This window comes from Rhipicephalus microplus, unplaced genomic scaffold (assembly GCF_043290135.1).
Source record: "Rhipicephalus microplus isolate Deutch F79 unplaced genomic scaffold, USDA_Rmic scaffold_201, whole genome shotgun sequence".
In the NCBI taxonomy this organism is placed as follows: domain Eukaryota; kingdom Metazoa; phylum Arthropoda; class Arachnida; order Ixodida; family Ixodidae; genus Rhipicephalus; species Rhipicephalus microplus.
Window position 1 is genome coordinate 17,501 of NW_027464772.1, and position 12,500 is coordinate 30,000.

General features: G+C 60.8%; 2 non-coding genes across 2 annotated transcripts; both read right to left on the minus strand.

The window, feature by feature from the left end:
- Window positions 1-954: 954 nt before the first annotated feature.
- On the minus strand, window positions 955-1,107 carry LOC142791996 (5.8S ribosomal RNA). Its single transcript, XR_012890568.1, has one exon. It is a non-coding gene; the product is annotated as a 5.8S ribosomal RNA (ribosomal RNA).
- A 1,719-nt stretch (window positions 1,108-2,826) lies between these two features.
- Window positions 2,827-4,641, minus strand: LOC142792020 (small subunit ribosomal RNA). The gene has a single exon (XR_012890585.1). It is a non-coding gene; the product is annotated as a small subunit ribosomal RNA (ribosomal RNA).
- Window positions 4,642-12,500: the final 7,859 nt, after the last annotated feature.

Here is a 12,500-nt window from a genome sequence, read left to right on the forward strand (position 1 = left end):
CCCTACCAAGTGCGCCCGCAACCCTGTACAGGGTCACATCTTCACAAGGCTGGCAAGCGGCATTCCGCTGCGCGCGTGCGTCGTCCGAGCAGTTGCGTGATAAACGACCGTGTCGAAAGCCCAAACACCGCCGAGGCCAGTCGCCGCCGCCGCAAGGGCAGCCACGCAGCCTGGCGAGAGGCATCGTCTCGTGTAGCGTCGCCCCCGCCCCAACTGGAGTGGCCCAGTTTTTTGAACGGGACGGGAACTGCGAAGCACTTAGACCGACGGCGGACTACGACGAGAACGCCTTAAGCTTCGCCAACGTTTCGCCAACTCGTGCGGGAGACTTTTTCCGCTTCGCGGCAAGTCGTCGCGCCGTGCTCTCCGCATCAACCGCGTACGCAGCGAACCGCAAACGTCGGGCGCAGCCTCCTCACCTCCCTGCGCTTTGCGCGCGAACGTTCCCTGTTCGCGCGGCAAAGCCTGGAGGAGGCACGGCCCCGCAGCGTGTTCGAGCGCCCGGTCTACGGGACACCCTGCTTACTTCGAGGGCAACAAGCGCAACGCAAGGCTGCGATCTCGCGCACTTTGCGCACGGCTGGAGAAGCTTTGCTGGCCGGCTTTCGCTCCTCGTGTTTACCGTGCGTTAAAGTTGCGCGTCCGTGGCTCTCGCAGCTCTTGCGCGCCCGGTCGCAGAGAGGAGTACGCAACCTCGACCGCACTTTCCCTGCAGGCTTCCTTCCGACTCGAAGTCCTGCGGCGGTCTCAACGAGGTGCCACATCCTCAATGCAGTCGGTCGCCCCCGTTTCGGTTGGGCTCTGGCACGACGGTCGCCACCGTCTCGCCCTTGAGTGGCCGCTGTTGGCGCTCGCTGTGAGGTGTTCAGCGTGCTGTCCGTGTTGCCGACGCGGTCAAAACGAGTCGACGGCTCACGTTCCCTTGTGCGCCGAAGGCTCTCTTGATATGTGATCCGACCCTCAGACAGACGAAGCCAAGGGAAGACCCAAGGCCGCAATGTGCGTTCAAAGAATCAGTGCTCAGTGTGTCCTGCAATTCACACCAAGTCTCGCAGCTGGCTGCGTTCTTCATCGACCCGAGAACCGAGTGATCCACCGCTTAGAGTCGTGAAAAAGTGTTTGTTCAATTCCGTACAGTCAAAACCAAACGTTTCTGGCACTCGGCCAAACAGTGGCCAAGAAGGGCGCTTTTCAGCGCACGCTTGGACTCCAAAACTCTGCCGCGCCTTTTTCGGCTGCCGCAAATCGAGCAAACGGTGTGTTTCGGACGGCGTTTCGCTTCCGCTACTTGCGAGTGCTTTCGTGGTCCACCCCTCTATAAATACTCGGGAGGCGTCGAAGCCGGTTCTCCAAGCCGGACCCGTAGGTATCGTTGTGTGCTCGCTCTCATTGGCCCGCCTAACCAGAAAATGCCTGCGGTACACCCATTTGGATAAGAGTGCACGCAGATGCGGGCCTCGACGGCTACACATTTCCTCGGGCGGCCGCCTCCCGGCCTCCGTGGAGCGCGGGATGCACGGTCCCATCGACAAGCCTCTCCCGTTTTTACCGTGGCGTCGCGGTTCACCACGGCGGGCGGGTCGGTCTCCTCCGCATAAAAAGGGGGACCCCCGCTTTTTGTTCCACGAAATCGCACAAGCTTTTTTCGCATCCACGGTTTGCCACCGCACACCAAAATGCCGATCCGGCTGCCTACTTTAGCCAACAGGTGGAGCCAGGCGCGCCGTACTTGCGCGGCACTTCCCACGTCCACCGAAGTCGGTGCCAAGGACCACTTTCGGCGCCGGAGCCGCGTACGAGCCTACTCGAGGCGGAAGAACGAAGCCAGCAAGGGCCTGGCCGCAAGTGCGTTCAATTGTCGGGACGTCCAAGTCCCTCGTTCTTCCGTGCTTCCTCTTTCGGCAAGTCGTTGCGGCACCTTCCCAAAGCGCGCAGACCCGCTAATCGCGACGAGCGCGACGTGGCCGTGCCGCCTTTCCCTCGGCAGCAAGCAAAACGCCTGGCAACGTCGACGCTTCCCTAACCGCGATCTCGCACCGTGTTTCGTGTGGCGAATTCAAAAGCCGGCCGGCGCTGCTGCAACCATTACGGTCGGTACGCATACGCCGCGGAGGGCGGGACGGTCATCGGAGCGTGCGGTTCCTCCATCGAGTACTGCGCACCTCGGCCGTCGCATCGCCGTGCCATGACCGGCCGCGCGTCAACGCGAACCGGTGCCAGCGAGATCCCTCGCCTGCAAGAACCGACCGGCAGCCTCCGTCACCCGAGGACGCGGAGGCGCTTGCCGCGGACGGCGGGACGGTATGCACTGGTGCACAGCGGACCCGTCACATCGCCAGTTCCTTGACCGACCGCCGACGCTTGTGCCGTTCCTCTCGTACTTGGCAGTCGCCGCGCGATTGTCGGGTCTCGTTCTTGCACGCTCGAACGGTCGGGAGGGCACTCGGCTGGCGTTTCGGGAACGCGCAGCCTCGCCTTCTACCGACGTAACCACGACTCGCCGTTCGCGCTCCGCCGCTCCTGTTTACAGTACTAGGCGGTCCCGCAGCGGTCGGGTCGCGCATTTCGAGCGCTTCGAGCCACGGTGCAGTGGCGGGTTGAAAGCCGACCTATGAGTGCGTTGCGCCGTTTGTACCCGCGTCCGCCACCTGGCCGACCGTCCAAGGTCGCGGTGTTGGCGTCCGCTGGGCGCAACAATTTGTCACGGGGTGCCGCTCCACATTCAGGCAGCCCCGTGGGGAAAAGCCGACCCCGCGTCCAAACGGGGTCAGCGGCAGAAAGTGTCGGGCGCAGACGCAGCTGAGGCGCTCACCCTTCACAATCCGTTAATGATCCTTCCGCAGGTTCACCTACGGAAACCTTGTTACGACTTTTACTTCCTCTAAATGATCAAGTTTGGTCATCTTTCCAACAGACCGGCGCAACCGAAAGGCCGCGCCGGACATCGGTCCGAAGACCTCACTAAATCATTCAATCGGTAGTAGCGACGGGCGGTGTGTACAAAGGGCAGGGACGTAATCAACGCGAGCTTATGACTCGCGCTTACTGGGAATTCCTCGTTCAAGGGGAACAATTGCAAGCCCCTATCCCAATCACGAAAGAAGTTCCACGGGTTACCCAGTCTTTTCAGACAGGGATAAAGACACGCTGCTTCCTTCAGTGTAGCGCGCGTGCGGCCCCGGACATCTAAGGGCATCACAGACCTGTTATTGCTCTGTTTCGTGCGGCTAGGAGCCGCTTGTCCCTCTAAGAAGGTTGTAAGGTGCTGGGAACCCCGCACCTATTTAATAGGCTAGAGTCTCGTTCGTTATCGGAATTAACCAGACAAATCGCTCCACCAACTAAGAACGGCCATGCACCACCATCCACCGAATCAAGAAAGAGCTCTCAATCTGTCAATCCTCCCAGTGTCCGGGCCGGGTAAGTTTTCCCGTGTTGAGTCAAATTAAGCCGCAGGCTCCACTCCTGGTGGTGCCCTTCCGTCAATTCCTTTAAGTTTCAGCTTTGCAACCATACTTCCCCCGGAACCCAAATACTTTGGTTTCCCGGAAGCTGCCCGCCGAGTCATTTGAGTAACTCAGGCGGATCGCTGGTTGGCATCGTTTATGGTCAGAACTAGGGCGGTATCTGATCGCCTTCGAACCTCTGACTTTCGTTCTTGATCAATGAAAACATTCTTGGCAAATGCTTTCGCAGTAGTTCGTCTTGCGACGGTCCAAGAATTTCACCTCTAGCGCCGCAATACGAATGCCCCCGTCCGTCCCTCTTAATCATTACCTCGTATTCCAAAAACCAACAGAACAGAAACGAGGTCTTGTTCTATTATTCCATGCAAGTTTATTCAGGCGACTCGCCTGCGTTGAGCACTCTAATTTTTTCAAAGTAAAAGCACCGGCCATCTCGAGGCACACAATGAAGTGCACCAAGAAAGAACCGGCATGATGTTCAGTCCGAGCCGTCGCATCGGGTAGATGCACTACTCGTCTGGAACTGAGATCCAACTACGAGCTTTTTAACCGCAGCAGCTTTAGTATACGCTATTGGAGCTGGAATTACCGCGGCTGCTGGCACCAGACTTGCCCTCCAATTGATCCTCGTTAAAGGATTTAGAGTGTACTCATTTCAATTACGGGGCCTCAAAAGAGTCCCGTATTGTTATTTTTCGTCACTACCTCCCCGTGCCGGGAGTGGGTAATTTGCGCGCCTGCTGCCTTCCTTGGATGTGGTAGCCGTTTCTCAGGCTCCCTCTCCGGAATCGAACCCTGATTCTCCGTTACCCGTAACAACCATGGTAAGCAAGTAACCTACCATCGAAAGTTGATAAGGCAGACACTTGAAAGAAACGTCGCCGGCTCGTGGCCATGCGATCAGCACAAAGTTATCCAGAGTCACCACACAATACGGGCCGAAACCCGATCGATCTTGGTCTAATAAAAGCACCCGTTACCCAAAGGGCTCCAGGCTCACTGCATGTATTAGCTCTAGAATTGCCACAGTTATCCAAGTAGGAAGAAACGATCTAAGGAACCATAACTGATTTAATGAGCCATTCGCGGTTTCGCCTTATTTCGGCATGTACTTAGACATGCATGGCTTAATCTTTGAGACAAGCATATGATTACTGGCAGGATCAACCAGGTAATCGTTCGACTGCGCGTCCGTCCTCGCCCTCGGCGGGCCGGACGCAGTCTGTGTGCGGCGGAGGCCACCTTCAGGCGCCCCAACACGCTTATTTTGCACTCCGAGATGACGGCGTTCGAGCTCGCTACGGCACAACCTTCCCGAAAGACGAGTGGGAGCCGTGCGGCAAGAAGCACGTTCATGCTCGCTCTTTTTCGTTGCATCGACTCGGTCGCGCCGTGCGGGTTGCCCAAGCCCGCTGCACTGTCGGTGGACCGGCCGGAACTAGCAACGGAGCCGAGACTGCAAAGCCGCCAGACGACGGGTCACGCCCGCGTCTTCGGCGCTTTCGCATCTGAATCGCCCGAGGACGACACGGAACACACCTCGATATCGTGGTAAAACGGCACCGTCCGACAACCAGCCCCTAACGCATCAAGCGGATGAGGCTGCAGACGACTGCCGTGGATTCCCCTGGAGCAGACCCGAGGACACGCTTGACGAGGCCGAAGCCCGCCGCATATCAGACACCCGGTCGCTTTCGCGTACGCCGCTCACGAGAACCCCCACATAATAGCAGCGATAAGTACCCAGACCTCCTTGGGCCCTAATACGAGCGTACTCGAGAAAATTTCACCGCGGGTGTGCCCCGAAACGTGTGGCATGTTGAGCGTGCCACAAGTCTACGTCGCTCTCAAACCCGCCGAGGTCGTAGAATTTGCGACCCTACTCACGAAATTCCCACCGAGGATACGGCCGCAAACGTACCGCACCTTGGGTAGGCCACGAGTTTGTGCAACACTACGCTGACGGCACAGCACCGAGGTCGTGCGCGCACGCACGGGAAAATTCCGCCGCGGTTTCTGCCGAAAACGTGAGGCACCACGACTCTCCGCAAGTTCGCGTCGACTGCGAAAGACCGAAGTCGTGAACGACGTGTCCGCTACTCGCCGCCGACACGCTGGACACCAAACGTACAACGACTCGACGGCGTCGTAGAGGCCCACGACGCGGTTTTCCTTAACGACGTCTCGGCGTGGCACCGACAGGTTAGAACGGCCGACCAACGTTCCCTGTCCGCCGTTCGGCTCAGTCGAAGGGCTCGGCGACTTCGGCAACGCTGCGAAGCCGCACGGTGACGCACGCCATGTCCCCATTTTTTTTTTTCTTTCTGCGTCTGCCGGGGTGCCCCTATAATAGCAGCGATAAGCACCCAGACCGCCGTGGGTCGCTCGCCCCGGCTGACGTGGTTTTTCGTACTCCTGCGGCGGTCGCCGTCAAGCACGTCCAAATACGCTACTTTCGTGGGCGCATTCACGCTCTTTCGCTTCGCCGGAGTGCCAGCACTCACTCTGCCAAAAACGGCGAACATCCGAGCGGCGGTTCCCACTTTTGCGTCGGCGTCGCAAACCCCGCCCCGGCAGACGAGGTTTGCCGTACTCGTGCGACGGTGGCCGGCGGGCACGTCGAAAGACGCCGATATCGTGCGCGAATTGGCGCACCTTGGCTTCACCGGAGTGCCGCCACTGACTCCTCCAAAAACGGCGAAGATCCGAGCGGCGCTTCCCACTTTCGCATCGGCGTCCCGAACTCCGCCCCGGCTGACGCGGTTTACCGTACTCGTGCGACGGTCGCCGGCGAGCACGTGGAAAGACGCCGATATCGTGCCCGAATCGGCTCCGTTCGGCTTCGCCGGAGTGCCAGCACTGGCTCGGCGAAAGACGACGAACATCCGAGCGACGGTTCTCACTATTGCGTACGCGTCGCAAACCCCGCCCCGGCAGACGCACTTTGCCGAACTCGTGCGACGGTCGCCGGCGAGCACGTAGAAAGACGCCGATATCGTGCCGGAATCGGCCCCGTTTGGCTTCGCCGGAGTGCCAGCACTCACTCGGCCACAAACGGCGAACATCCGAGCGGCGGTTCCCACTTAGCCGTCGGCGTCCCGAACTCCGCCCCGGCAGACGCGGTTGCCGAGCTCGTGCGACTAGCGACCGCGAAGCCGTCTCGCGACGCCGCTTTCGTGCGCGGCTCCCACTGCGACCTGGGTCACCCGAGGTCGACGAGCAAAAAAGAATGTCGAAAAAAATTTTTTTTTTTTTTTGCGTCTGCCGGGGTGCCCCTATAATAGCAGCGATAAGCACCCAGACCGCCATGGGTCGCTCGCCCCGGCTGACGTGGTTTTTCGTTTTCCTGCGGTGGTCGTCGTCAAGCACGTCCAAACACGCCACTTTCGTGGGCGCATTCGCGCTCTTTCGCTTCGCCGGAGTGCCAGCACTCACTCTGCCAAAAACGGCGAACATCCGAGCGGCGGTTCCCACTTTTGCGTCGGCGTCGCAAACCCCGCCCCGGCAGACGAGGTTTGCCGTACTCGTGCGACGGTGGCCGGCGGGCACGTCGAAAGACGCCGATATCGTGCGCGAATTGGCGCACCTTGGCTTCACCGGAGTGCCGCCACTGACTCCTCCAAAAACGGCGAAGATCCGAGCGGCGCTTCCCACTTTCGCATCGGCGTCCCGAACTCCGCCCCGGCTGACGCGGTTTACCGTACTCGTGCGACGGTCGCCGGCGAGCACGTGGAAAGACGCCGATATCGTGCCCGAATCGGCTCCGTTCGGCTTCGCCGGATTGCCAGCACTGGCTCGGCGAAAGACGACGAACATCCGAGCGACGGTTCTCACTATTGCGTACGCGTCGCAAACCCCGCCCCGGCAGACGCACTTTGCCGTACTCGTGCGACGGTCGCCGGCGAGCACGTAGAAAGACGCCGATATCGTGCCGGAATCGGCCCCGTTTGGCTTCGCCGGAGTGCCAGCACTCACTCGGCCACAAACGGCGAACATCCGAGCGGCGGTTCCCACTTAGCCGTCGGCGTCCCGAACTCCGCCCCGGCAGACGCGGTTGCCGAGCTCGTGCGACTAGCGACCGCGAAGCCGTCTCGCGACGCCGCTTTCGTGCGCGGCTCCCACTGCGACCTGGGTCACCCGAGGTCGACGAGCAAAAAAGAATGTCGAAAAAAATTTTTTTTTTTTTTTTTGCGTCTGCCGGGGTGCCCCTATAATAGCAGCGATAAGCACCCAGACCGCCATGGGTCGCTCGCCCCGGCTGACGTGGTTTTTCGTTTTCCTGCGGTGGTCGTCGTCAAGCACGTCCAAACACGCCACTTTCGTGGGCGCATTCGCGCTCTTTCGCTTCGCCGGAGTGCCAGCACTCACTCTGCCAAAAACGGCGAACATCCTAGTGGCGGTTCCCACTTTTGCGTCGGCGTCGCCAACCCCGCCCCGGCATACGCGGTTTGCCGTACTCGTGCGGCGGTGGCCGGCGGGCACGTCGAAAGACACCGATATCGTGCGCGAGTCGATGCTTCTTGGTCTCGCAGGAGGGCCGCCACTCACTCCTGCAAAAACGGCGAAGATCCGAGCGGCGCTTCCCACTTTTTCGTCGGCGTCGCAAACCTCGCCCCGGCAGACGCGCTTTGCCGTACTCGTGCGACGGTCGCCGGCGAGCACGTCGAAATACGCCGATATCGTGCCCGAATCGGCCCCGTTTCGCTTCGCCGGAGTGCCAGCACTCGCTCGGCCAAAGACGACGAACATCCGAGCGACGGTTCCCACTATTGCGTACGCGTCGCGAACCCCGCCCCGGCAGACGCGGTTTGCCGTACTCGTGCGGCGGTGGCCGGCGGGCACGTCGAAAGACGCCGATATCGTGCACGAATTGGCGCTCCTTGGCTTCACCGGAGTGCCAGCACTCACTCGGCCAAAAACGGCGAACATCCGAGCAGCGGTACCCACTTAGCCGTCGGCATCCCGAACTCCGCGCCGGCTGACGCGGTTGCCGAGCTCGTGCGACTAGCGACCGCGAACGCGTCTCGCGACGCCGCTTTCGTGCGCGGCTCCCATTGCGACCTGGGTTACCCGAGCTCGACCAGCAAAAAAGAAGGTCGAAAATTTTTTTTTTTTTTCTGCGTCTGCCGGGGTGCCCCTATAATAGCAGCGATAAGCACCCAGACCGCCGTGTGTCGCTCGCCCCGGCTGACGTGGTTTTTCGTACTCCTGCAGCGGTCGCCGTCACGCACGTCCAAATACGCCACTTTCGTGGGCGCATTCGCGCTCTTTCGCGTCGCCGGAGTGCCAGCACTCACTCTGCCAAAAACGGCCAACATCCGAGCGGCGGTTCCCACTTTTGCGTCGGCGTCGTAAACCCCGCCCCGGCAGACGCGGTTTGCCCTACTCGTGCGACGGTCGCCGGCGAGCGCGTCGAAAGACGCCGATATCGTGCGCTAATTGGCGCTCCTTGGCTTCTCCGGAGTGCCGCCACTCACTCCTCCAAAAACGGCGAAGATCCGAGCGGCGTTCTCCACTTTCGCATCGGCGTCCCGAACTCCGCCCGGGCTGACGCGGTTTACCGTACTCGTGCGACGGTCGCCGGCGGGCACGTCGAAAGACGCCGATATCGTGCCGTAATCGGCCCCGTTTGGCTTCGCCCGTGTGCCAGCACTCACTCGGCCAAAAACGGCGAACATCCGAGCAGCGTTTCCCACTTTCGCATCGGCGTCCCGAAGCCCGCCCCGGCAGACGCGGTTTGCCCTACTCGAGCGACGGTCGCCGGCGATCACGTCGAAAGGCGCCGAATTCGTGCACGAATCGATGCTTCTTGGTCTCGCAGGAGGGCCGCCACTCACTCCTGCAAAAACGGCGAAGATCCGAGTTGCGCTTCCCACTTTTTCGTCGGCGTCCCGAACTACGCCCCGGCTGACGCGGTTTACCGTACTCGTGCGACGGTCGCCGGCGGGCACTTCAAAATACGCCGATTTCGTGGGCGCATTCACGCTGTTTCGCTTCCCCGGAGTGCCAACACTCACTCTGCCGAAAGCGGCGATCATCCGAGCGGCGGTTCCCACTTTTGCGTCGGCTTCGCAAACGGCGCCCCGGCAGACGCGCTCGTGCGACGTACTCGTGCGACGGTCGCCGGCGAGCACGTCGAAAGACGCCGATATCGTGCTCGAATCGACCCCGTTTCGCTTCGCCGGAGTGCTGCCAGTCACGGCGCAGAAAACGGCGAACAAGTGTTTTTTTTTTTTTTTTTTCCTAGAATTTGTGTTATAGAAGGCACATTTGATATCGGACGATAATTTTCAACTTTATCACGCGCACCGATTTTCGTGTAGAGGTTTGCAAGTTTATGGGAATTTCTCCACTTGGAATAATGCGATTTAGTAGTACTACGAGAACTTCATGGATGTACTCAAGGGTACGGGGCAAGTCAGTTACGTCAACACCTGCAGATTTTTTACACTTCAAACTGAAAATTGTTGGTTGTGAGTCCTCGTGTGATATTAAAGGCCGATTCGCTAACACATAGAACAAAGAAAGAAAGGAAGAAAAAACGCCCGCGCTCGCTCAAGAAACCTGGGTTCGCAACAAGTGGCAACAACAAGCAACCGAGCGAGTGCGCCAAAACCCGTGGCGGCCGAACAAACGCGAAGTCCCAACCGCGTCAGCCGGGGCGGCACGGGACAGGAAAAATCACTTCAGCCGGGGCGGCGGGGCACCGAATAAACCTCGTCACCTCGTCGCAGGATAAAAGAGGAAACAAAAAGTCTAAACAGCGTCTGCTGGAGCGAATGCGTAATAAAACAACAACAACAACAAAAAAAAAACACCCGCGCTCAAGAAGTCTGCAATCACCACAAAAGGCGACTGTGACCGAGCAGCGTCAGCCGGGGCCGTGCGGAAACGGAAAAACCGCGACTACCGGGGCGTCGAGGCACCGAAAAATCCACTTCAGCCGCGGCGAAAAAAAAAAACAAAAAGAAAGACGGAGGGGGGGGGGGAACCACGTCTGCCGGGGCGAAGGAAAAAAAAAAAACGCGTCTGCCGGGGCGAGCCCGGGTGCGGCACCACCGGGAAAACTGTGGCAAACAGACATGGCGATCGAGTGAGTGGGCCGCCAGCCAGGCTCAGCCAAAAAGTGCAAAGTCCGAACTGCGTCAGCCGGGGCGGCAAAAACCACGTCAGCCGGGGCGGCGCAAAAAACCGCGTCTGCCGGGGCGGCACGAAACCGCGTCAGCCGGGGCGGCGCGAAAACTGCGTCAGCCGGGGCGAAAGAAAAAAAAAAAAAAAACGCGTCTGCCGGGGCGAGCCCGGGTGCGGCACCACCGGGAAAACTGTGGCAAACAGACATGGCGATCGAGTGAGTGGGCCGCCAGCCAGGCACAGCCGAAAAGTGCAAAGTCCGAACCGTGTCAGCCGGGGCGGCAAAAAACCGCGTCAGCCGGGGCGGCGCAAAAAACCGCGTCTGCCGGGGCGGCACGAAACCGCGTCAGCCGGGGCGGCGCGAAAACTGCGTCAGCCGGGGCGAGCCCGGGTGCGGCACCACCGGGAAAACTGTGGCAAACAGACATGGCGATCGAGTGAGTGGGCCGCCAGCCAGGCTCAGCCAAAAAGTGCCAAGTCCGAACTGCGTCAGCCGGGGCGGCAAAAAACCGCGTCAGCCGGGGCGGCGCAAAAAACCGCGTCTGCCGGGGCGGCGCGAAAACCGCGTCTGCCGGGGCGGCGCGAAAACTGCGTCAGCCGGGGCGAAAGAAAAAAAAAAACGCGTCTGCCGGGGCGAGCCCGGGTGCGGCACCACCGGGAAAACTGTGGCAAACAGACATGGCGATCGAGTGAGTGGGCCGCCAGCAAGGCTCAGCCAAAAAGTGCTAAGTCCGAACTGCGTCAGCTGGGGCGGCAAAAAACCGCGTCTGCCGGGGCGGCACGAAACCGCGTCAGCCGGGGCGGCGCGAAAACCGCGTCTGCCGGGGCGGCACGAAACCGCGTCAGCCGGGGCGGCGCGAAAACTGCGTCAGCCGGGGCGAGCCCGGGTGCGGCACCACCGGGAAAACTGTGGCAAACAGACATGGCGATCGAGTGAGTGGGCCGCCAGCCAGGCACAGCCGAAAAGTGCTAAGTCCGAACTGCGTCAGCCGGGGCGGCAAAAACCGCGTCAGCCGGGGCGGCGCGAAAACCGCGTCTGCCGGGGCGGCACGAAACCGCGTCAGCCGGGGCGGCGCGAAAACTGCGTCAGCCGGGGCGAGCCCGGGTGCGGCACCACCGGGAAAACTGTGGCTAACAGACATGGCGATCGAGTGAGTGGGCCACCAGCCAGGCTCAGCCAAAAAGTGCTAAGTCCGAACTGCGTCAGCCGGGGCGGCAAAAACCGCGTCAGCCGGGGCGGCGCAAAAAACCGCGTCTGCCGGGGCGGCACGAAACCGCGTCAGCCGGGGCGGCGCGAAAACTGCGTCAGCCGGGGCGAAAGAAAAAAAAAAAACGCGTCTGCCGGGGCGAGCCCGGGTGCGGCACCACCGGGAAAACTGTGGCAAACAGACATGGCGATCGAGTGAGTGGGCCGCCAGCCAGGCACAGCCGAAAAGTGCCAAGTCCGAACTGCGTCAGCCGGGGCGGCAAAAAACCGCGTCAGCCGGGGCGGCGCAAAAAACCGCGTCTGCCGGGGCGGCACGAAACCGCGTCAGCCGGGGCGGCGCGAAAACTGCGTCAGCCGGGGCGAGCCCGGGTGCGGCACCACCGGGAAAACTGTGGCAAACAGACATGGCGATCGAGTGAGTGGGCCGCCAGCCAGGCTCAGCCAAAAAGTGCCAAGTCCGAACTGCGTCAGCCGGGGCGGCGCAAAAAACCGCGTCTGCCGGGGCGGCGCGAAAACCGCGTCTGCCGGGGCGGCGCGAAAACTGCGTCAGCCGGGGCGAAAGAAAAAAAAAACGCGTCTGCCGGGGCGAGCCCGGGTGCGGCACCACCGGGAAAACTGTGGCAAACAGACATGGCGATCGAGTGAGTGGGCCGCCAGCAAGGCTCAGCCAAAAAGTGCCAAGTCCGAACTGCGTC